Source organism: Scaptodrosophila lebanonensis, unplaced genomic scaffold (assembly GCF_003285725.1).
Source record: "Scaptodrosophila lebanonensis strain 11010-0011.00,11010-0021.00 unplaced genomic scaffold, SlebRS2 tig00000024-arrow-pilon, whole genome shotgun sequence".
Classification (NCBI taxonomy): domain Eukaryota; kingdom Metazoa; phylum Arthropoda; class Insecta; order Diptera; family Drosophilidae; genus Scaptodrosophila; species Scaptodrosophila lebanonensis.
In genome coordinates, this window is record NW_022060538.1 from 6,417,135 (window position 1) to 6,443,794 (window position 26,660).

At 37.3% G+C, this 26,660-nt stretch overlaps 1 long non-coding RNA gene across 1 annotated transcript in view; it reads left to right on the plus strand.

Annotated features, from left to right (window-relative positions):
* The window catches only part of LOC115620482, a 93,238-nt gene that overhangs the window by 25,263 nt on the left and 41,315 nt on the right, over positions 1 to 26,660 (plus strand). The window contains exon 2 of the long non-coding RNA XR_003995218.1: positions 9,049 to 9,085. This is a non-coding gene — a long non-coding RNA (uncharacterized LOC115620482). The remainder of the gene's footprint in view (positions 1 to 9,048; positions 9,086 to 26,660) is intronic.

Genomic DNA, 26,660 nt, shown 5'->3' on the forward strand with positions numbered 1-26,660 from the left:
TTCACAATTTCTTTCGCTATGCATTTATTTAATAGTCTTTTGTTGGAATATTACTATACTAACAACTTTTTTAAGCCTCATTGAACTTTCTTCCGAATGTCTTTCTTTAACTCTTGTCAATCTTTACTTTTAAGAATCTTCAACTGATACTTAGCGAACGCAGTTTCCTAATACTGCTTTTTGTTCTTTGCTCATTATGAGTATTCTGATTGTTTTGTTCAAACAAGGACAACATCATTTGCAATACCATCCTCGTTGGTCTCTGACTGTGTCAGTTGATATGCAATTGCAAGACCAGGCGGAAAAGTCAGCTTTTTTGCCAAAATCGTCAGCGACATTGCTGGCTATAATAATAATAATGATAATAAATTCGTATATGAATTAAATATATTGTGATTTATTGATTTTCATAAATGAAAGCCAACGCAACAAGCAGTCGTCGCATATAAATGACTTCCTCTTTGCATGGCCGAAAGCCAACGCACACGCACACACACACAATTCATAAAGCGTACATGTTGACATTTATCGAGATATATAAATATGTAATATATGCATAGATCTTTCGTTTGTGGCTTCTGGACACATGCTGTGACAAATACTGGTATGGTGCGCTCATTAGATACGGCACTAGATGGGTTTGCCCGATAAGCACAGTGGAAAAGCCGTGGCTTCAAGGATCAATTTATTCCATGCATATAGATTTTTTCTATTGCTGAACATTTTTTGTTGCCTTTTTATTTGATTTCCTCTCAATATTTGCCCACCTATTGGCTTGCAATCACAGCAGACGCTTCAGAAGGTGCAATAAATTACTTTTCCAGCATTTTTTCAGCGCTCGAACATTTATTTAATATATATATATTTTTTTAATAGCAGAGTGTATTTTATTTAAAACTGTCCATCGTGGACAATCATTAAATTGGTTAAATATATTAGTACATTCAAGGAAATAATGTTTGAGGTTTGGGAAAATTTTCCAAACATAAAAACTTAATGTTTTTAAGAAACATTTGGCCTAAATTTAGAGAAAAGACATTCAATTATAGAAAAGCAATAACTATGGGGGGGGCATAGGAAGACGCGGGTGTCCATAAAAAGCTGACTTGATGATCAACTATCTAACTATAAATTCAAGATAAGCTCTCCGATAATAGCGGTAAATCAAGTTATAAAATCAACCAGACACCATTCCAGTTAACATATGTTCTAAGTCAATAGTGGTTCAAAAGGATTTATAAAGCATTTCCTTCTGAGTGTATTAGATTTCCAAAATAAACACCCGTTTATGAACTTTATGAAAAAATCGATATATGTAGCCTTCGATTATATACATACATATGTATATTTGTTAGTCATATATTAAACCAAAACTGAAATATGTTAATATGGAGAGTTAAAAAGTGTTTTAAACTCTTTAAAATGTTGTATTTTTCTTAAAGACATAAAAGGAAATATTGTTTCTCTTCCTCAATTCCATCATTGCATATAAAATTGTTTATTTTTTCCACTGTCTGACGCGTGACATGCTGTGTCAACTTCATAATAACCACACACATATAAATAGTATGAATATATGTATACTTGTATATACAAATAGACGCACAGATACGCATGCATAGGGACGGGCAGCTGTCGCATCAGCAGAGCCAAGAGTGCGCTTATCAATGTCGGCGGCAAGCAGCCACAGGACATCTCAGCGTCTTAATGCTCCATTGACAATTATAGCGGCACTAAATCGTGTCATCAGCCCGGGAGAGGAAGAACAAACATGACAACGGCTTCAGCGCAAATGGCGTCGCTCCTCCATCTATCTATAACTATGTATGGTATATAGCTCCCCGGTCCTTGAGCATGACTGAGTGTGCGAATTGATTTGCTTGCGCGTGTCCTACTCGTATGTAGTATGGGGAGAGTGGGTAGCGCATATTATTCAATTAAAATCGTACTATTATTAAGCTTGTATGGACAACTGTCACCAGCACGCACGCAATCAATGTCAACAACCACACACACACTCACACATAATATTTAGGTAGGGACCTTGGTATGTTGTCTTGTGAGGCAACTTTCTCATACGGACGAACAGCTCGTACGTAGACCTGATTACGACGATGAATACGAGTATGAGCACCGTGAAGGGTGCACGGACCCGGGGGTAGCCAACATGTTAATAAAAGCCAAGCAAGACTTACATAAATGTCAGCTACAAGAGTTTATAGCCTCGGGCTAAAACTAAGCACCGAGCATAAAGCATATGTGTGCCAAAGCCGTGTCTGTTTGTCTGGCTATCGGGCGTTAGTCTCGGTGTGTATTGCGGGCTACACTGCACATATTCATCAATTTTTTGGGACGAACCTATTTCATTTCTCCCCAATTGATATTGGAAAACGGTAGCATGTTTGTTGTAGTCGTTAATAGCCGTTAAACCTGATAATAAATGTTTGTTTTGCAATGCAAGAGCATTTCTGATGTTTTCAGTTCATCCGAATACCTAAAAAAATAGCATAGATTGCATAGATTGGTTGAGCAAGGGAACATATCGCCTATCGAACTTTTCCATGTCCTTATTTGGGTACTGCAGTATATAGAATCTAATAAGGAAAATGGATGCCATAACATTGGAAAAGCTTGTTGTTCCTTAATCGATTTATTTTCATTAATTTTTTATTTTTTGGGCAGAAGAATGATTGGAGCTATCCAGCATATTTCTGATACAGAGCGGATAATTTCCAAAACTGTGCCCGTGGTGACCTCTCTTATCAATCATTGGCACTCACAAACAAGTAGTACACCAATTAGTTCTTAAGCTTAATAGACGAAATGTGCAAGAAATATAAATAAACTGCATTTTATGCGATTTTCGTTGAAAGCTACTCAGCCGCTTGAAATGTTTTTGGGCAGATCGCTGGCTTAGATTATTCGGTGGCGCGTGAAGCCATTAAAAATGTTCCATAAACCGATAGCTATCATGACCTATAAATGCACCCCTTTAGCTCTGACCTTCCTATGGTTTATAGTGTGACTTTTGACATTTCCTTGCAGTGTATTTTTATATGATTCTCTTGTTGTTTCAGTGCTGCTTCTGGCAAGTGTTGGTGTGCATACATATCTTCAAAAAGTGCAGTGCTTGATATGCTTGAGCGTTTTTGTAGGCTACGGTATGCTGCGAGGAAACACGTTGAGCTATCTTTAGCCGAGAACTTTTGGCAAATTAAGCAGAGAACTACACATACGTACATAGTATATGTGTACATCCAGTTGCGTTGCATGCACATCATGTGGGTGCATAGTTTTGTCTCTATGCTAAAGTTTCATCAAGTGACTGAATGCGAATGAGATGAAGAAAACGTCAGTTACCCAAAATATAAAAAAAGAAAGCAACCAGAGTCCCCCCAAACTGAACATTAAGTTAGGCGTGTGCGCGTGACAAAAAATAATACACGTTTTAGTGCCATATTCGAATGAAAGAGCCTTTCTAAGTATGATATCTGGTGTACTACAATAATTATTAACAAAGGTATGATCCGAAAGCAATTCTTTTTTAAAATACTATATAATGGTACAACGAAACTTCTTTGCGACTTAATTTCCTAAGCCAAATTGTAGAACCAGTTAATTTGTATAATATTAAATTGCAAATCTATACTAATATTATAAAGAGGAAAGATTTGATAGTTTGTTTGTATGTTTGCTTGTTTGTTTGAATTTGGCTATATTATATTTGAAAAAAAGAATGGAATCCTTACTAAAACGCCAATCATGTCACGTTAAAAAAATGCTGTATAGCAAGCTGTTAGTTCATAATCATCCTCGAAACATTGCCACTTTAAATATTAAGGCATCCAGCGTAAAGACTTTATTCTGGAGCTCCTCCATTTATTTGCATGTAGCTGAAGTTGAACAATTCAACAAAAAAATGTATAACTTCTTTAATACTTGCATTTTTATTTTATTTCGTTGTGTTTCTAAATACGATTTTTATCAGCCATAACGTATTTCAATGCAGTTAGTGTAGGCGATGCTTTCTGACTGACTCCGTTTGGTGAACGCTTCGTGAGTTATCGTGAGTTTCTGAATGTTAACCTTTTCGATCACGCACAGCTCTACCATGGGTGTGTGCGTGTGCCATACTCGTATGTATATTTAAGCTGCAGTTCTGCTGTGGGTCCGTGTTAAGTGGCGCCCGCTGTTTCGTTGGCAGCCTCCAGCATGGCCACCCTAGCAATTTGGGCACGGCGTTGTATCATTCGTGTTGCTGTTGTTGTCGTTGTTGCTGCTGCCTCTACCCTCCTGGTGCACATTTTGCGCCTTATTTATACGGCATCGTTTCAATTTTTATGGCTCGAGTTGTTGCGAATTTTTGCTTTTTAGTAAGGAGCCAGCAAACTTTCCGCTTTTCTTTTTCACTTTTTTATTCATTTGCCACGCAAGGCAATCGGGTTCTGCTTGGCGTGGCACAGTTGCCACAGTTGAGCTTTAATGTTGTTTTGTTCGGTAATCGATATTGTGGCTGTGTTCGACGTTCCTTGCTGCTTCGTGTTTCGTCCCTCCTTGCTGTTCAATGTGTTATCTGTTGGTTGTTATTTTTGTTGTTGCTGCTGCTACTGTTGTTACTGTTGTTGGTATTGTTGTTGTTCTATTAGCTGCTGGCCGTCAAGCAGAAAATTTAATACTGTTTATTTACACAATTTCCTCCTTGTCTGAGTCGTTGCCTCTTGCCCATTGCCCCTTGCCCGCTTAGGGTTACGTAATGTTTGCATTAATGTTTTTTCGATAGTTGTGGTCTCGTATGTGTGTGTGTGTGGGTGTTACTTGTTAAAATGTTTGGCTGCTAATGCTAACCACAAGCACGCATAGGTTTCTCACTCACACAAGCCTAACCGCAGGATACGTGTTGTAGTCTGGGTGTTGGTGTGAAAATATGGCTTAACAGTACATTTACTTAGGGATTTATGGGTTTATAAACAGAATCGTGCTACGCCACACACCCACACGCTTACACACACACACACACACACACACACACACACACACACACACACACACACACACACACACACACACACACACACACACACACACATACCTACCTAGCATCGACAATGCGTTGCCTGCTATTAGGCGCGTATTTTATTCAATTTTCACAGCAGGTGGTGTAGGCGTTTATTTTGCTTTTCCTTAAACGCGAGCTCATGCTGTTGTTTTTGGTTTTTTTGTTACTGTTGCCACCTACGTAGTACCTTTGCCATGCGTTGAATGGTTTCATTTTTGCACGAGTTGCTGCAAATGTTTTCATTTATTTATCATCGCCTTTCACTTTCGTAACATTTCGCCTTTTTTGCTTTCATTTACGACGAGACGGTCGCTCGTGTTTGCCAATATCCACTGGTTCTGACATGCCAAAGGCATATACAGTTAAATTATCTGCCAGACATGGACATAAATAATCGTGGCAGGGCACCAATGTTGTTACACATCATTGCATTATTGTTTACCAGTCATGTATACATGACGAGCCATCCATAAATAAGCGAAGCGTATATGTAATTGCTAACTAATTTGAATGACTGTCTGCGGTGTCAGGTATTTAATTACCAGCGGCTAAGCTTTTGTTGAAAAATGCGGAGTTATTTCTAAATTAAATGAGCAAACAAATTGATTTCAACCGACATTTCAATTAAACTGCAGAAGATATTTGCAGTTAACAATTTGTTTACTATCAAAAATAAGTTTGTTAATGTGGATTTATGCATTCTGACTTGCAATTCTATATAATTATTGGATAGTTTTTATATAACAAATACATTAATAGGCTATATTTCATTAATTTGGGATTAAAGTAGAAAAAGGTGAACATTTTATTACTGACCTAACAATATAATTTATATTTGAATTTATATTCATTGTTATATTATGTTACGTTAAAGTTAAAGGTACTAATTAATATACTATACTACAAATAAATAATACATAATAATTATTTTTAATACTATTATTGGCTCAAACTGTATTCCAACAGCTCGTTAAAGACAAATTATTTAATAATTAAAAATGAATTGCACTAAGTAGGATGCAAAACCTTACTAGTTGACTCTTGAATGGCTCTTGCTGCACTTAGTTGCTGCTCAGGAATCCAAGGCTTAAAGGATAAAACAAGCAGAAGAAGTCGTCAAGTAGTCAAGTTGTTTTTGTTTGGTCTTCGTGAAATAAACTGTCTAGTCGTCGCTCAGTTTCTAGTCGATTGTTTATTGAAGTTGCATAAACAATATCTCAGTTGCTACTTTTTTCGGTTAGTAAATAATATTATAATAATAAGCCTTACACAAATATGGCAGAGTAAACAAATTATTAACTTTTTATTTAATCAGTCACAGAATAAGATAATTTCAAATAGCTTTGTTATGCATTTTAAACAGAAATCGACAATAAATGTGTTATGTTGTGCAGAAACATTTATGCAATAATTGAACAACCATTACGAGATTTGCTCAAAACACGACAGGTTTTGATTTTCTCATTTAACAGCTTCAAAACCTCGATTGTTTAAAGCCAGCATGAAAACGGTTTCTTCGAATAATCAATTTATAATTTCCACATTTTACAACATGGCAGCTGTAATTGTTTAATAATAAAATTATAAATCTCTTTGTCAAGTGTATGGCAATCGATTTATTTATTTACATAATTCTGTGTGATATGTGGCTGGCTTAAGAGTTGGAGTTGGAGCTGACAGCTGGAGTCTTTAAGCAATATGTATGTATGAAGTCATCGCCAAGCTGTTTCAAAAGCAAACATTGACATAGGCGGCAGTTGAAGCAGACTTGGCCCATATGGCCATACTACGAGTGTGTATGATGCAGAAGTGTTCAAACCTATTTACATTTTGTCATGCTTGCAAAAAGCTGTCGTTCCATTCTTGGCACTTGCTCCTTCCCTAAGCCTGGCTATGTCAATGTCATTGACTGTTGTCATTTTGTTTTGCCCACACACACACACTCACACTCACACACACACTCACACTCACACACACACTCACACATTCGAGCCATTTCAGTGTGCGGCATTTGGAGCCTATTTTCAACAACATTTGCTGCACTGATACTTTTATTCTGGGTTTCTTCAGTTTTTCCTCCCTCTGACATGCTGATCTCTTTTATGAAATGGCGCAACCCTTGTGTGGGCCAACATAGTCGTACATAGATTCAATATTAGAGATATTTTGAATGACTGCGGCAACGTCTGCTGCCAAAGTGCCTTCAAGTGGTCAGTGGGAGGGAGGGGTGTGTGGGGTGTGGGACGATACGGGCCAAGTGGCACTTCAGTTTTATTTAATTTCATGTTATTTGCCATCGAGTAACGAGTCTCCCCCTTCCACACCTCTGCTTTGTTCGTGTTGTGCTGTCAGTTTTGACTGAGTTCATCAAAATGTGACAGCCAGCATAATTCCACAAATGTGTGCTTATTTGTTCGAAATAAGTATCATGCAGCACTATACGTGTGTATGGAAATTAGATTTCAATATGAGAACTTTACTTTTTGTTATACTTGTATACAGATTGCCATATTCAATGCAAATCTGTTACAAATTCAATAATCTACGAGAACCGATTAGGCTTATTTTGACGAAACAAATTGAGTCTTGCAGTTATTTCTTCTGCAGTTTTTGTTCTTGTTTCAAATTCTTCTAAATAATTCGTTTTGATTTTTATTTGATTTTATGACAAAATGTAACAATGTTGAATGTAGTTAGCACTTTGCAGGTTTTTTTGGTGCCCTGGAAGTTTTACTTTTGGAATCCAGAGTCGTTCTTCGAGCAGCTACCCTTGCCACTAGTTGAATAGCACCACAAGTTTTTACTTGTATACCCTCTACCCAAAGGGTACAAGGGTATATTAGTTTTGTGCGAGTGCACATGGATACACAAAGTATATATATTCTTGATCAGCATGACAAGCCGAGTCGATATAGCCATGTCCGTCTGTCCGTCTGTCTGTCCGTCTGTCTGTCTGTATGAACGCAAGGATCTCCGAAAGTATAAGAGCTAGAATAACCAAACTTGGTATACAGATTCTACTGAGACCGAGAAAGGACGAGTTTGTTCATTTTTTCTGATCCACCCCCCCACTCCCCCCTATTACCGATTTTCTATAACTCCCGTAATTCTTGGAATTTTGAATTTGGTAGTCACATTAGGTTCGTAATTATATATCCGTATACCAAGTTTCATTATGATAGAATGATCGGAAAGAAAGTTATAGCCATATAACCAGGCTATAAATACATATGTACAAGCACACAAACACGCATAAGGCACGATTCTGATGTAAATGTAAATGTATGTATGCATGCATGGACTATTTTATATTTAATTAGTTAATATTTAGTTAATTAATTAAATTAATTTAGTTAATTAATTTAATTTAATTAATTAATTAATTAAATTACTTTTTTGTGGGGTGGTACAGGGTATTTAAGAGTTGAGCCTGCTCGACTTTAGCATTCCTTTCTTGTTCTTGTTTCAAATTCTTCTAAATAATTCGTTTTGATTTTTATTTGATTTTATGAAAAAATGTAACAATGTTGAATGTAGTTAGCACTTTGCAGGTTTTTTCAGTGGCCTGGAAGTTTTTCGTTTGGAATCCAGAGTCGTTGGACCGTTCTTCGAGCAGCTGCCCTTGCCACTAGTTGAATAGCACCACAGGTTTTTTTTTGTTAAAATACTTGTTTATTAAAAGTGTAAACATAGTAACCAATGGTAAAAATTTAAAAACCATTTATTCATAAATAGAAAACTATGCAAGCGTTTTCTGTTGCATACTATAGGAGTATATCTGGCACATCAATATAGGAGTAACAGTTTCGGATTTGAATAATGGTTAAAATTTATCCAATTCTTTAATTCTTTAATACGGGATTTGGCAAATGGTTAATAGTTAGCCAATCGTTCAATGAGTTAATACTCCATAAACAGAATTTATGCAAATACAATTTCTTTAATCTTACCTTAATGCTAATTAATTGCATTATATTTTTATATATTTACAGTTGTTCATCAAGAGACACAACAAGTGAATGGCTTAAGGTAAGTAAGTAGCTGCCTATCTAATAATATGGCCCAGACTGCACCCAACAGCCAATTGTTTACAAATAAGCAGAATAATGATTGCCAGCATTAGGCGCAGTTGGTATAGTTTGATATTTGAAATTCCACTTGACTGCTAAACACATTTGAAGAATTTTTGTGGCCATGCCTAAGAAAAATTTGCCTCTAGATTAGGCCATAAAAATCCGCATTAAGCTGTCTGGAAGAGATAACTTTATATGAATTTATTGACATTTCAGTTGGTCAGCAATCGACTTTGTGCCAGGATATGGATGATGGTGTGTGTGTGAGTGTGTTCGAGTAGTATGTGTGAGTGTGTGTATATTATATATCTGTTTGTATTTGTTTGCCGGGGCCGTAGGGCTATTCAACCCACTTGTTTGTTTGTTTTCGTGGGCGGCCCGCAATTTCAGCAAGTGACCGCTCAAGCATGAAAAGGCCAACATCCGCTGAGGCTAATGTGCCGTTGTTGGCGCCCTTCCCCCATCTTGGCCATACCTTTGTCCATTTGTCAGTTGGTCAGTTGCTCACATTGTGGGAACTTGCGTCAGTCAGCATGCCATGAAAAATACATAAATAAATGAGGGGTACGTGCCGCACGTTTCGCATGTTCTTCTCTTATACTATTGCTGATGCTTCTTTTTAGCTTTTTGTTATAATCAATAGTTGGCAATGATTTATGAAAACCATTTTTTCACGACTGCTGCAACAACAATAACAATTGCGCAAACAATGAAAAAGAAAGCATTTGAATTTTAATAAAAACAGCGCCAGCTTTGAGAAGCAGCAGCGGGTGTCCAGCAGGTGCCCTGTCCAGCGCTTAAATCTGCGGTTCATAAATTAGTTTATTCATTTGTTGGCTTGCTTTTTTGCTTTTGCTGTGGTCAGTGGCGCTTTTTTGGTCAATTATTCAAGCCACTCGGAGCGCTGAGCATGCAAGCATGCAAACGGTCCCTGGCCTGGCTTTTGTGGTTGTGAAAACGCAAAAAGCAAAACCCCCAAAAATAAATAATATACAAATAAAAATAAAAAATGCAAAAGTAAGCCAGTCAGCCATCCAACCAGAGTTGTTGGTTGGTCGGCCATTCAGCCATTCAGCCATTCAGTCAGCTAGTCAGTCCGGGCAACCGAGCAACAAACGACAGCACTTAAATGAAATGCATTTGGCAGAAATGCAAGGCCGCAGGATGTGTGACTGGCAGTGTAAATTGCATAAGCTGTGAGCAGGTAAGAACGTTGCTCAACAGGTTAATGCTACAAGCACGGATTTCTCCGTCCAGTTCATTATGCGGCTTTTGACGAGTGCACTCAACGAAATTAAGCACTGCGTTCTATAATCAAGTACCGCGTAAGTGTATTTGCATTTAAATGAAATACTAAATCATTTCAATGCATTTCAAAATACTTTAACGTTTAACAATACAGAAAAAATATTGTTTAAATGTTCGCTCTATTTTTGATTTGAAAGATCTTAACTTTGGTCAACTGCATGCAGCTTAGATGTTTGTTTGTACAATTATAGAAATTTATTATATTATAATATTTATCGTTTTGGGAGTTTATAGAAAAGTGTTCACTTACCTATTTGATTTAAATATCTGCATTTTTTAACGTTCCCAAATTTGCGATAGTATGTCAATGCCTAACTAACGTTTAACATAACATATATAAATTATTGTTAAATTTTGTTATAAATATTCTTTTATATTAAAATTAAATAATTCTGAACCATCTGTTCTGCTTTCGGCCTCTGTTGTATTCGATGCCAGGCAAATGTTAAAGCATTGCATTCGCTAATGTAAGCGTTAACATAATTTCGTCTGTTGCGTCTGCTTGTGCCGACCTCTGTTAGGGTCATTGAACTGTTAACGTTAACATTGTTTCGCCCTTTGGGACTCTTCTGCTTACATCCGATCCAGGCGATTGTGAGGCAAGATATGTATTGGTAACCTACCAATTTGAATTTATTTAATATAGGAACAGAAAAGTAACAAAGCCATAAATTCTAATTAATTTATAGATATCTCCCATACTGATTATAAACTACTTGTCTTGATTAAAGCACTTTTGTTTGTTGTTACTTGTATTTATTGCTTTGTATATTGAACTTGGACAATCTAGATTTCCGCATAGTCAGTGACAATAAAATGAAAAATGTTTGTACTTAGTGTGGTTTTGCATAAAAAAGACTCTAGAAATTGTATTTATAGTCCCTTTTAAGTTTTAACATTGATTAGTACATGGCTAAAACTTGGCTATCAAAAATTATTTTTAAAATTAAGACAAAGAAATAGAATTACAATGAATATCAAAGAATATAATTTTGTCTTAATAATAATGAAACTTTATTCGAAATATTTAATTCAAAAACAGCGGGTTTTTAGTGAAATATAAGCCTAGACTCAAAGACAATAATAAAATAGAGAGAATTTCAAGATTTATTAAATATTATTTTATTGGCACCATTCCCATAATGACGATTAATGTACGAATTCTTTTAGTTTGTCGTTCGTGCTTTACTTAATTCATATTCATAATCTAAACAGTATTTTAATTATAATTGATTTGTTGCAATAAGTATTTAGCAAATTCTTATACATATAAAATTTATGGTCTCGCACATTTAGCACCATTTTAGTGACTGTTTTTTGGAACTATTTTTCTCTGAGTGTGCGGGTAACGGATGACAGACAACGGACAATGAGCAACATTTTCTGTTTATACAGTTGCCTTTTATGTTGCTGGACTCTTGTGTAGCACTCTTTGGCCAAGAGCTCACTTCATTGCCTTCACCCGTTTCATCTCGTCTCGTCTTGCCCCTCTCGCGCTGTCTCGACTCGTCTGGTCTGGCCTACTGCCGTCTCGCCTTGTGGGTGTTTACAAAGGTGTCAGGCAGTCACTCAGACTCAGTTGTCGTTCAGCGCTGTCCGCATTAGACACTCTATTCATATCCTGTGACCGCATCCTGTCGCCGGCAGCATGCCTGACTGAATGACTAGCCGGCCGACTGAACGACTGTCTAGCTGCCTGCATGACAAACGCACTTTACGGCCTACTTACCGGCGCAGGAAGGGAAGCAGTCGGGTCGCCATTGTTCGTTCTACGCGCCACCGCACGCTGTTGGCGTTTTGTGTTCATATGACTTCTCATGCCCAGGCTCATGGCAGGCTCAGGCTCATGCTCATTCAAGGCATTTCGAGCAGCTAGAGCAGCGACAATGTCCGACGTCATGCTGCCTAACGAAGCATAGAGTAAGCTTCTATCGCTTTTTAGATTCAGACTCTTCATGCATGCATCTGTATGTGTGTGCTTTGCCACAAGAAATCAAGCGTAATGAAGCCCAGCAGTGGCTGCCACCGCACCAAAAATAGCAAAAGGCAGCCAAAGTTCATGTTGTCCTCCGCTCTCTCTATTGTTGTCATCCATTGTTGTTATTGCCAGCTCGTTCATTTCAAATTCAGGCGCATCATCAAAGTAGATAAGTATACGGGTACCAACATGCTTAAACTCTTCAAGTGCCAATGATTTGGCATTGATGCTTAAAGTGTGTGATGTTTCGTAACGCCGACCAGCTGATAAGCTCAATTAGAGCTGCTAATTAGTGAGTCTTTCAGCTGAAGTATTTGTTTATTTGACTATCGAAAGCTTGCGCGTGCAAAGCCATCGATCGCACTTTTAATAAAAGAGTTACGGCGTAACAAATGTATTCTTTGCATTCTAAAGTGTGAAGAGAGACAATTCTTTGAAGATAAAGAATTTGCTTAGCACGGCTCTTAGCTCTCCTTTCAGAGTTTGAAATCGGTCATAAAATATTAGGAATTGTCTTATTATAAGTTAACTTACATTACAAGTTACCTTAAATATAAATTAGTGAAGATAATGGAGTCTCGGACAACATTTTATTTGGAAGTCTTTTTATACCCTGTACCCGTAGGGTAAAAAGGCTATATTAGGTTTGTGCAAAGTATGTAACATGCAGAAGGAAGCATCTCCGACCCCATAAAGTATATATATTCTTGATCAGCATGACGAGAGAAATCGATCTAGACATGTCCGTCCGTCTTTCCGTCCGTCTGTCCGTCCGTCTGTCCGTCTGGATGAAAGCGAAACTATAAAAGCTAGAATAACCAAAGTTGGCATCCAGATTCTCCTATGTCCGAGAAAGGACGAGTTTATTTATTTTTTTTAATTTTCCCCCCCTTCCCCCGCTACAGAATTTCGTCAATAGCGTCCACATTTCAAATGGTACCAAAACCAAACTTTGTTTAAAATTTTATTTATTCAATTTTTTTCGGTCAATGCTAAGAAAAGTTATTAGCGAAACAAATTCACGCCAGTACAACCACCCCCCCCCCCCCCCCCCCCCTCCACCCCAAACTGCAGCAACAAGTTCGCTCTTCTTCTTCCTCTTTTTGCTGCTGCTATGGGCGCATATAACTAAGTGACGGAAGTTTAGCTGGGTACAGGGTATTACACTGTCGGGTTTGCTCGACTGTAGCGTTCTCTCTTGTTTAAAGCTTAAACGTGTGCGTGAAAATGTTATCAGATACATAGATTTAGAGTTGGAATGCCCTACATTGGTAGACATACCTAAAAAGTACCTCTTCCAATTGTTAAATGTTTATGTTGATTGCATTCAGAACGAGAGAAGAGGAGGGAGGGAGAAATTATAATTTCCTTTGTGCTATTTGATTATTCAAAACTAATTTCTATTTCTTTGAGTCTATCTTATCTGTAATTATATTTATATGTCTACATACTTGCATTTTAAAATAAGTAGCATGCTATTTATCTGAAACTAACGAATAAGCTTTTGTTTAAAAAAGTGTTTGAAATTTTTTGTTTATTTTTTATAAGTAAGGAACGTTTCTATGTATTTAATGCGACAAGAATAAGAAATGTGACCTTCGTCATGCATACATAATTCAAGCTTTTTATACAATGCATTCATTTGCTGAAAACTTTACGAAATTTTCATTATCATTAAGCTATGAAGATATTCTATTTCAGTAATTCAAATGCAATTATTAATAAATGTTCGCACTTCCGGGAAACTTTTGAGTAAATTAAATTTAAAAGTTCCTAGTTGAAGTGAACTTTTGGAGCAAGGCTTTAAACTAATTTCAAATTATTAATGTTGGCTTTATACAAGTACATTCGGAATTTTAAACTATTTGTTATGCGTAACAACTTTCGACAAATGTTCTTGACCACAAACACAAATGTATTAGTCAGCTGCCACTGAATTGCCTGTTCAGCAACAACTTAAGCACAAACTTTAATGTGATGGCGTTTTCTTTTACTTGCGCATAGATTGCGTGGCATTAGAAAAGGCACAACGGGGCGTATGCGTGATTATTGTTAGTATTGTGAAGGCAGGGCCTAATTGCCATAAAAATAAAATTTAAAGCGTTTGTCTAACGTAGCAATCTTAACAGAACATAAAATCAAAGGCAAATGACGTGACACGCTGCTTTTTTCTTTGCTTGTTTATTCTGTTTGCTTTCATTTTGTCTGTGGCTTGGACAGGTCTGTCCTGTCCGGGAAAGATCCTTTGCTAGAGGCGCTGTCATGTGGTGGCCACAGCTAATAATGGGAATAATAATAACAGCAAAAGCAACAACAACAGCAACAGCAACGACAGTAGCAACATGCCACATAACTTTTATAACAAATATCAACAACATTGACGGCTAACGGGCAACGAGCTAACGGGCCATGTTGTCTGCTTGTTCTTGCCTCATATTGATGCTCGTTGTTGTTATAGTTGTTGCTGTTGTTGTTGTTGCTTCTGCTTATGTTGCCGCAGCGTCATTGAAATTGACTTCATTATTCTTTTATGGCCTTTAGAAGTTGACTTGCTTTAGTTTGCCCTTTGTATCCCGTATCTTTTCTGTCTCCTATCGTTTTTATTTTCCAAGCCATACAATATGGGCGTCCTCTGCCTTTGGCTTGTGGGACGTTCCTCTTCAGTTGCTGTTGCTGCTGCTGCTGCTGTTGCTTATTAAAACCAACCTTGAGGCGCTTTTAAATGTCGATATGGCTTACTTTATGCGTATATGTAGCATTGTTTCTGCCATATACAGAAGGACATGCCCAAGTTTTGTGCTGATGCTGAGCTGATGCGGATGCGGAAGGAAAGGACAACCAGAGTTATTCCAAACTTCACGAATTCGAATTCGGAGATGCGTTGCCAAAGATTTTTCTAAAAGTCGATGAAAGTCAACAAAACTAACCAAACTTAACTTCCCGAAACTTATAAAATTAAACCGATCTATCGCACTGAACAACCATTTAAAATAAGAATGTGAGTCGAGTGAGCTAAGCTCTTACACACTCCCAATAAAACAATTTATTTTAAATAAATTTTACAACTTATTCAATAAAAATGATGGAGTTATAAGTTTTTGCATAGTTTCAATATCATACATTTATTTCGGGATTGTGCAGTGTTGAGGCAACAAGAACAACTATGGGCAGAGCTTGCATTTACTTTTCAAGTAAAGTGAAACAGTTCTCATGCACGCTTTTAGACACTAATATTTTCAAGAATTTAAAATATGTTTTTGCAGAAAGACACAGTTTAAAAGAATTTATGTTTCGTCTACTTCATGTTTATTATCATTTTGAAATGCTCTTAAATTTCTTAGAAATACTATTTTTTAAGGCAAAAGTTTCTAAATCGGAAACAGGAACAGGTCCGTACGCTTCTGTGAAATATTCGAAAATGGGAGCAGCACTAAGTAGTCGGAAGCACAGAGGTATGGGTCTGTCTATGCCATAGATTCAACAGTTTGGTTTGGGTTTTGTAAAAGATAAATATCGTGGCAGACAATGCGGCCGCCATTAGCCATCAGTTTGCCATTTTGCGTTTGCCATTTCCTTTCGCTGCCGGCAGCTTTTATGTAAATTTTGTGTTATCATCATCATTTGCTTTATGTCATTTGTTTTGCTTTCAGTTTTATCAATTTCATTTTTTTGCTTTAAAACGCACATTTGTTGTGCTTTAAAGCAGAATTAAAAAAAAAAAACACTATTTTCGAGTAGGCAGCAGTCATGGGCTACAAAAATAAAATTGGAGCGATCAGCTAGATTTCGTGTATGTGCTGCGTTATCAATGCGATTAAAAAACAATTACACTTGTGGCATTAATGGCGCATGAAGTAGACAGCACTTGTGGCCAACGGCTATAGCAATAACAACAACAAGAACAACAATTACGCAACATGGGTGGCGTATATTTTTGAAAACAATTTTCATTTTTTTGCATTCAATTCAATCCAAATTGTTTGTGGCAGCTGGCAAAAATGGCATTTGTTTACATAGCCACAAAATGCGGTTAGGGGCCAACCAGTTCGAAAATAAACAAGAAATTCAAAATTGATTTTCTCCAAATATCAAAATAAACAATCGAACTTATTTATTTAGTAGCATTCCTTATGTTGTTGCTGTTGTTATTAGTGGAGTTACTTTAAAGCATTGGCATTAAATTAATTCAAGCATGCTGGCAAGAGAATGCGAAACGAGAAGCCCTGAACCGGGCACATGAACTCGTTGCGGTGGGCGGGCCTTGAACATTATTAACATGATTGGCGCCCATCAGGGCATTGGCAATAAGCAAAAGTAGCGGCAGAAGCTTATCAATGTATCATCAACGCTTGTGATTGATGATTCGATGTGATGTGCTGTGCATGTGCATGTGTGTGTGCGTGTGCATGTGAGTGATTGGCGCCAAAAGTGGCTTCTTTGCCAGAGGATTAGGCCTCAAGCATACATTTAAGCTGACAGCTCTAATGCCGCACATACATATGCGTCTGTCTAAAACGCATATGTTAGTGCCAGTTTAAGGAAGTCGGTGTATACTATACTTGTAAATCAGAAATGTGCTCTTCACTCTCACGCACAATCACGAAGCCTTTGAGACATTTACGATATTTTTGTTTGTCTTTTGGCCTTTTCAGGTTTAAGTGTCATCCCTTGAAGTTGTCTTCTTTGTTTTTGTCATCTCTTGACTTAATTATATAATTTTCTGTTTTTAAAGTATATAATGAAGCAATGTAATAAATGGTTTTCTTTGTTTTTGTAGCTGCATAGACTCGGCAGGCTCATACTTATTGCTCTTGGGCAACTATTCCGAAGTGATCGGACATATACGTACACCCTACACCTCAAATATCCCAATATCCGGTTGGTAATGCATTTAATTTAATATTAAAGATATTCTTAAAATGGTTCGGGTAGCATTACATAATTAAATTTAAACAGGCTTCTTAATGAGCAAGAAGTGTATGCAATAATTAACTCATGCATTAATTTCCATAGCTACCAATATTTTCTAATTACACATCAAAAAAGCTAGGGGTCATGGAAATTAGTGGCCCAGCAAGTTGTTTTTTAGAAGTTGGATTTAAAGAGCAAGTTCCTAGTACATTATTGTTCCAAAAACTATACTTAAGTATAGAATTCTTGTTAGTTTTTATATATTTTTTATATATATATATATAATATATTTATCATATACTGAAGAATTGCGATACATTTTTGTCTAAACTTTTGGCCTGTGGTTCTAAATTTTTGATTGGAGTTTTTATTGCCGCTTTTAAAACGTGGTTTTCAAAAAAACATTTTTGATTCATTTTTAAAATTTTTAATTCTACCTTAGATTAATTGATCATATAGTACTTATAAGTGCATATGTTTATGTGTTTAGTACGCACTTGAATCACAACAACACAGCTGCCGGTTGAGATGAAATTTCTGGCTGTAACTTCCATTCAAACTTTCAACCTGAGCCATTAGGATCGAAATCCAGGATTTGCAAAAGTACACCTCAAGGCCTCTTTAGCTACTCAAAATGTATTTAGCTAATAAATTAACCGCACTTTTTTAGGCTTAGAAGAATCTACATTTCAAATTTATTGTACTCTAGCATATGTATATATTTTTCGAAATACTTGCGCTAATACAGACAGGCGGACGGAGACATTTAACTAATTATTTCGAGCACAGAAACAGTATTTCGCCAAACATGCTGTTTGTCTAATTAATCCTGTTTGTCTTATAAATAATTTGGTGTTCATGAAAGGCTCTGATTAATGCGTAGGTATGTAAGCAGTTAATCGGTCTTTCGTAAGGCCATTGTCAAGGATTTAGTAAAGTAAGCCGACGTTCTTAAATAGTTGGGGTGAATGTTAAAAATACCCTTTGACTTCTTGAAGGTGAGTGTAGATGCCAATTCTTGTTGAAAATACTTTTGAGACTTTTAAAAATGAGTAAGAAATGAAGAAGAAGAAATATAATACATATATTTTTATATAAATAAGTTTTTTTTTATTTTCACAGGCTGACTGTGTCTGGTTGCGTTGGCTTGAACAGGTGTAGCGTCTGATAAAGTGTTGTTGTGTTTGAGCGTAATTTTCGCACTTTCTTCATGGTGAGGAAGTTGCTGGCTTGCACGAACACGCACGTTCACGCACGCATTCGCGCACAGCTTTAATATAAATGTGTGTGTGTGTGTGTGTGTACGAGTATGTGCTCTTGATGCTGACGTATTACTGCAATGCTATAAGACAGATTAAAAATGAAAATCTGGCAAAAAGTTTTCGTAGCCTTCATCAAGTTTTGCCTGCCTCAGCGTCTTGAGTGTTGCTGTTGTAGTTGTTGCTGTCTGTTTACCTACAGCAGCAAGCATGCAGACATGGATACAGACACATACACATACACATTAATATACGAGTCTGTACGTACGTCGAACGCCATTTTATGCTGGCACAGCAGCCGCCACACGCTTTTTTTCACCTCCACTTCCTGTGTCGGCTTGCTTCAAAGGCCACAGCGTTTTAGTTGTTGTTGCTTGGGCATAGACGAAAATGTTTACACATACGCGCGATTTGCTTTTAACAATTCATCAAAACGCGTTAAGCGAACGTGCGCTTGCTAAAAAAATAAAACTTCGACACACCATGCTGGTGTATTCTGGATATCGCGTACCAGAAAGTTTGCCGCCCGCCGTATCAATCATCGCCCAATACCTGCCAATAAGCTTAGCAATTGATGGGCGTACGCAGCCGATTGTGTGTGTATGTGTATTTTGGGCAACTGTTCCCATGTGCACCACCATGAGGCTTTTAGAATATTTATTTATTTTACCTTTTTGCGCTGCCATTGAATTCAACACCTGAAATTCCGCATTATTTATTTAATTTCATTTTATTTGGTTAGTCGGTTTGTTGAATCGAATGTGTCGCACATACAAGTATGTATGCCATTGTGTGAATTTAACATGAATATACTAAGTATATACAGGTACACACGTATATGATTTTACCCACAACTTTGAACTTGGCTTACTGCATTATAACTGGCCACAAAGTGCATAGCAATGTCTGTGCTTTTAATTAATGTAAACATTTCATAGCTCTCGGTAATTGTGTGATATTATGCACTGCCGGGTCAATAAGCTTGTTTAAAATTAATTAGTAATTAAATGGGAACCCACAAACATGCAACAATATGCATTGCAGCTCGGCTTACTCATACGGGTTAGTTGAATTATGCACTTTAATTAAATACTCGCCTGCGGGATACTGCGTTTGAATGGCATTGAATTTATAAAATAATCGAAAAGTACCCAGAGGAAAGGAATTCCTGGTTTAGTGATTGTGTCAATAGATTTGAACAGTAAATAAGTTAAATGGGATTAAAATATTTGAAGAGAAACATGCACTCAATAAAATTCCAGCTGTAAAACAAATTTATTGTTTTCATTGAGTTCTGAGAATTTCTACAAATATATAAAAAAATGTGGTTTCAGTTCAAGAGCGTAGATTCTGAATTACATTACACGCAGTGCATGGCAATGATTGAGGAAAATATATTCAAAATCGAATAGCAATAATAAACCACAGCCACCGACGCTTTACTTTCGACAAAACAAAAATTGCTACCGAAGTGCACACACTACTGAATGAAAAGTGAAGTTAAACAGAAGTTAAACAAAAGTTGACATTATTTGAAAACATTACAGCAAAGTTACAATTTTATTAATGCCATAACATTGTGTTGAGTATCTCTTCATCAGTTGTTCCTTCAGAGCTGTCCTTAAACTGGAAACTTAAAATAGAAATGGTAGCTCAAATTATTGCCTTCGGCGTTCATTCGTTTTTTTCAATGAAGGTTGAAATTATTGCCGGACACTGGCAATTTTCCATGAATGGCAAATGCAAGCATCAACAAATCAAACGAACTGAAACCTTTTGAAGTCAACGCTCTGACAGCGACCCCAGTAGGGTGCACTAATTTAACAACAACTAATGGCACCTCAAGTGTCAGAGGTTGATTTACCGGCCACACAAACTGTCAATGCAGGCGAGCGCAGGCACAAGCCACAGTCTCAGTCTCAGTCGCAGTCGCAACCACCGACTAATGCCGTCTAGTGGTGCCATAAATTTCACCTGGGTTGCGTGGCAATCGCATATAATGTACAGGCTTTACACAAAACATTTCTATGAAAATTACAGAAACCCTGATTTGTTCGGGCAGCCAACATGGCGTATGGGTAACAACAGCAACCTTGACATTTGCCAGCCTGTCAATTGTTGGAGAACTTTTACATTAAATACTCAATCGAGTCGGAGAGGTGACAGGCAATAATCGAGCGATGTGACGAGCTTTTTGCAAGTCATTTGGCGTTTGAAGTGAGTGGCACGCACTTTGGCCAACAGTGCGTATGATTCATTTTAATTAGAAAGTTGCAAGAGGCGGCCATTTAAACATTACATTTTTCGCTTAGAGAGTTGTGTCTCTTTTTCAACTTTTATTCCGTCTTCCTCCGTACTTCATAAAAAGTCAGCAAAAGGAACGCAACAAAATTTAATCTGCACATTAAAAAGTTTGCGCGCACAAAGCGAAATGGGAGAAAAGTAACTAAAGAAGAAGCTACCACTTTTTGCACTGTTACCGTTATATAGTCGACTCCTTCGAACCGGAATGTCAGCCTGCATTGCCGTGTGGCCCCCCTCGCAAGCACCAAACCCTATCCCGAGTCACCTCTTAACGCCTCGCTCGAAAATGCAATCATTAATTTAGAGCTTAGCAGGACTAGCAACAGCAACAGCAGCAGCTACCGGGTGGCCAAGTAATATGGCCTCAAGGCGCTCAACCCGGCCGACCGACCGACCGACCAGTCGACTTGTAAGCGAAAAAATTCATATATACGCAAGAATGTAAATATAATTAAGACCCTTTTTTAAGGGCGCCTCCAGTCAGCAGCTCCTGTCGACCGGCTCCTTGACGCCTGCCTGAATATTATTAAGCTTAAAAAATGATTCGCATAGAGAGACAAGTCTCGTCTGGGCAAGGCAATTTATATGCCAGCTCAAATCCAAACTCATTTGTTACACCGAAAAAAAAACCTCACTTCGTGCGTGAATTTGCGCTCCTGAGTGCATTGTTGTTGCTATTGCTACTTTTATTGTTGCTGTTGTTGTTGTAGCTGCCATTCGTGCGCCGAAACTGATTCTACAACTGACAGTTTGCCATTCCATTGGCACGCCATCATTAGTCAACGAAACTATTGCATACACTCACATAAATATAGCTCAAACGTTGTTATACCCATTTATTTTAAAATAGGTGAAATGTTTCGTTGTAATTTGTGCTTGAACCAATATCGATCAGTATTGTTATTTACGCTACCAGATCAGCAAGAATTATATGCTTCATTTATTTTTACACTATACGCTTGGGAGTAGTTTCGACTTTAATCGTGCTAATTCTTCTTCTTTAATTCTAGAACGATTTTGCAGAGACCGAAAGTATAAGCAGAAGTCTGGTAGGGGGTCGGGAAGCGAGGGTGGGGATACCAGTTCAAACCACGAACAGAAAAAAAAGAAGGAATGGTTTTTCAAGCAACGTAATCTGATCCAGATTTTTGTATACGAACACCAAAATAATATGAACTACTCAAGTACAGGTTGTTAAAAAGCTGTACAGCCCTAGTGTTGGTATAGCTATCATTGTATTCTTCAGACCAACGATTACTGAATCCAAGACCACCCATAGCTTTGTGAGGCATATGCAGAAAATGTACTGCGACTGTAAATATACGTTGCAATCGTTTGTGGTTACGTACTTTTATTGAGAGCAGTTGAGGTGCAAATTTTTAACCAAGCACGACTTTTGTATGCACAGAGGACCGTTATACGAAGAAATAAGTTGAACATTTTCGGCATAGATCCGAATGTGAAAATGCGTCAGGAAAATGTTACGAAATCTCAGCACTTCTTAATGCGCGTTTCGAACTATTAATAGTTTTTCAAGTTTTGTTTCCATTCCTGAATGAATGAATTTATAATTAAAATTTTTTAATAAAAAAAGAGATTTTTTCTTTAGATTTTTTCTATATTCTATATTTAAAGGCCTGCTAGTTTTCGTGTCATACATTTTCGACTGACTAAGATGAACATTTTTAATTGTCTTCCTAATATACTTTTACATAAAAAACGTTATTTCTTCTATATTTTATTTGATGAACAGTTTTTTAATTTTTGACTGACTATGATGAACACTTTTAATTGTCTTCCTAATATACTTTTATATAAGAAACTTTCTTTCTTCTATATTTAATTTGATGAACAGTTTTTTAATGTATTTTATACACTTTATTTGTCTCGATTTATCTTCGAAAGTTAAGCAAGTCAGCTTATTCCGTCGTTAACATCACACTATTCAGTGCTATTGCGTTTTGTTTGCTGGCGGCATTTGTAGTCAACAAATTGACTCACGACCGCACCTGCCTGCCCAGCGTTCCAAAAATGTCATTTGATGAAAGCCGACGATGCCAAGTATCAGAAACAACACAATAGTGGCAACCGCAATTGAAACGCCATGCCGCGAGCCCTCCTGGCCGAGTGCCGAGTGCAATGTCCAGGTCACACTTTTTGTTTCCTACCAAACGGACTTTGGCCTACATTGCCCCTGTTTTGTGTGTGGATGTGTGGGTGGTCGTAGTTGGTTGTGTCTGTTTAGTTTGACGAAAGTTTGTTTGTGTTTGCATTGATGAGAGGGACAAGTCTAACAGGCTTTGGCTCTGGCTCTGGCTGTGACTCTGGCCCTGGGGGGCTATGGTGACAGTTCCCCACACACTTGGCAAATTAAAACTTTTTGTATTGTTTCGTTTGTCGGCTACATATTCATTATATCCGAAATTAGTTTTACAAATTAGTTATCGGGGCTTACGCTTGCTAATTAGATAAGGTAAAAGTTTTGGTCAGAAAGAGCGTGGCAGCAAACTTTTTCATCGTATGGCAAAGTTTGGTCAAAAATCCCCGGCTTCTTGCTGCCTTGGCAACTTTATTGTTGCACTGTGTGGCATGTGCGACATAATTATGTGCCAGCAATTTACATTTCGCCCACACACACACACATATATATATATCCTTGGCTATAAAACTACCTAACAGTGCGCCACGAAATGCAATTGAGGGAAAAAGAAGTGTGCAGCACTTATTTCAACACCTTTATGGCGCGGCCACATTTGTTAGTCACGTATATACGAATATATCGTATACACACACACACACACACAGACACACACACACACATTTACAGACACCTGCCTTGGCCAATGACCAGTGACGCGCACCTGTCCGTCGACACTCACGTGGAAGCCACACACGATGCCAAAATAGTGGACTACGGGTTGAAAGAGCCATTGTTGTTGCTGGCATGCAAAACAAACCGCTACGTGGAAAAACATTTACAAACCATAGATAGAAATCTACAGATAAAGCAAATTGCTGTGCTACAAAATCGTTAACTGTAATTTACCGCATTTCTAACGTGCCTTTCAATGTTCGGGCACCTTGCAACTCCAGAGTTGTTGTTGGTGTAGTTGCAGTTGTTGTTATTGTTATTGTTGTTGTGGTATTCTTATTGTTGTTATGAATGAACAGAACGTGTGTTGCAAATTTAATTGTATTTTCTTTGCAGTTACTCGTACATTTTTTGTGTTTTGTTATGGCGCCAACTACAGACAACACTTGCTTGGATTGTGCTGCTGATGATGATGATGATGATGGGGTGGTTGTGGCTTAGAGAGTGGGGAGAGATGTGAGGGGACTTGTGTGAAATTGCAGATGTCAGAGCATATGTAATTGAGGAATTGAAGTATGTGCCACCTCAGGCCATTTTGTGGTGGGTGCAATTTAATAGCGCTTGGCTCTGATTTGATTGCTTCAGAGGGCTCATCAGACTGAGATTGTGGGCTGTCTTATAAATTCGATTCAACTACGATTTTAGCTTCTTTGTATCGAAGAATTTGGAGCAATATTTCCCAATTGCATTTTCTGGCACTATTCGAGTTTATTTTTAAAATGACGTTTCCTTTGCATTACAAAATATAACGGAAGGTGCTTCAATGTTAAAAGCATTTGGCAAAAATGTATAAAATCGATGTACTTCAGCAATGATATTGATTAGGCATTTATACTTTGTTGTATGCTTCAAGTCTTAGGAATATAAAACACTGCTTCTTCTGGTTTACTTTCATATTTGTTATTGCATTTACCACCCATGTGTGAGATCTTGGCACATATTTGTTATTTGTTTAAGGACTAGCATAATTCGAAAGGTAGCCAAATGTATTCCCATTTCAAAATTCTTCCTATGTTCTATTTTTTCTTTCCGCTTTTGGAATTGCAGACATTTTCCAAACACATTAATTCAATGAGTTGCTTTTGTGATGTGTATGTTATTCACATTTTTGTATACCTTTTATCTAAGAGCTCTCACAGTACTCTTTGAAGCTGAATGTGTTTTTGTTTTAATTAAAAAACTAAAACTGCAAAGTAAAGCCATTTAATTGCAGATATAACTCACAATGATTAGTGTTTGTTCTCTATTTATAGCTGCTCAGTGCTACCTGAGCATATTCACAGCAACCTCTACGTAAATAAACAACATTAGAACGTATGCTACTTAGTTCCCTTCGCATTGTTTGCACATTCCGTTCGAGCAACTCGACATTAATCATACGCACTGTGATCAACACAAGCTTTTATTTATTTTCAGTGCAAAGTTTTCAACGCAGCGCTCGAGCTAATTTAATCAAATATTATAGTGCGAAATTTTATGCTAAATGCCAGACTTAAGTGCGCAAGTGGCAAGTGAAATGGCGGCATCTCTACATTGCTGTTTCTCTGTGAATGTGTGTGTGTGTGTATGTGTGTGAGTGTGTGAGTGTGTGGGGAATATGTCAAAGTTGTGCCAACTCAAATAGAAAACGCGCACGAGCAACAGTTTGTGGCGCATTTTTGGCAACGGCGCAGCTGCTGCCTCTTTAAGTAGCTGTCAAAAATAATGCTTATCAAGCAGAGAGAAAAGTTTATAAATGATATGCGCAAAAAGTAAAACAAAACATACTCACTACCATGCGCCAATTTGTTGGCGCATAAATCTGTGTGACTAACAGGGAAAAACAGGTCAGCGCATTCATCATACGCAGCGTGGGCCGAACTGCGAATTTTGCGCAGACATATTATTCATTAGTAGAGGGAAAACTTTCCCGTCGCCCTATGATGTGATTAACCATGTCTCGAGTCTATATCTACAGTACGAATTGCCTTAGTTGGCTATAGTTTCCAATGTTATTACGAGTATTTTGTTATAACGAAGTCTGCAAAATTTCCAGAATCCCTTCAGACCAGTTTGGAGACGTCCTTACACAGAGATAAATTTGGAAAATGCATGAAATAAGGTCGTGCTTGTCTCCAATTTTCTTCTTTCCTTAGGACCTTAGCCTAGTTGAATTATTAAAGGCACTAGAAATCCGGTGGACTGTACAAAACTAAGAAATAATAATAATATTAAGTTCATAATTAACACTTACACTCTGAGCAATATTGGTTTTTATATTCTACTTAGTCCTTATCAGCTTGGGTGCGTCCTGCGGTCGCTTGCTTCTCATTTGATGGCGTCTCGACGGTCATAAACAATTTACAAGAGAATATAAGTGCTTCTGTTTTATGTTTTCGGACCATTAAACATTAAGAAAACATAAATACTTGTACAACTTATCGTATGTGTAATATTAACTCTTGAAGCGATTTAACTTTAGTTTTATTCAAAATTGTGTAATTAGATTACTTATTGCATCTAATTGTTTTATTCATCTAATGTATACCTTTTAAGAATGAATAAACATTAATAATATTAAAACGCGCTTTCTCATGTTCTGGTCTTCCTTTCAAAATCTTGCAAAAGGATTGAAAAACAGTGTTATTTTGTTGCCCACTCGCCTTTTTCTTTGCTCAAAGCTTGGTTAATTAAATATAATTTTTTGAGCATTAAAAAGCATCAGCTATAACGATAAATTTTAGCTTTAATGTTAAGCTTTTTAGCTGATTGTGAAATGTTTGTCAACTAAGAAGTGTTTTTACATGAGAAAGTGCGGCATCATTGATTCACAATGCAATTTTTGTTCAATCAAACGCACATCCATTTACAAAATGTACCCAAGAATTTTGTGTGTGTTCGTGTTGTTTTTCTCCCTCTG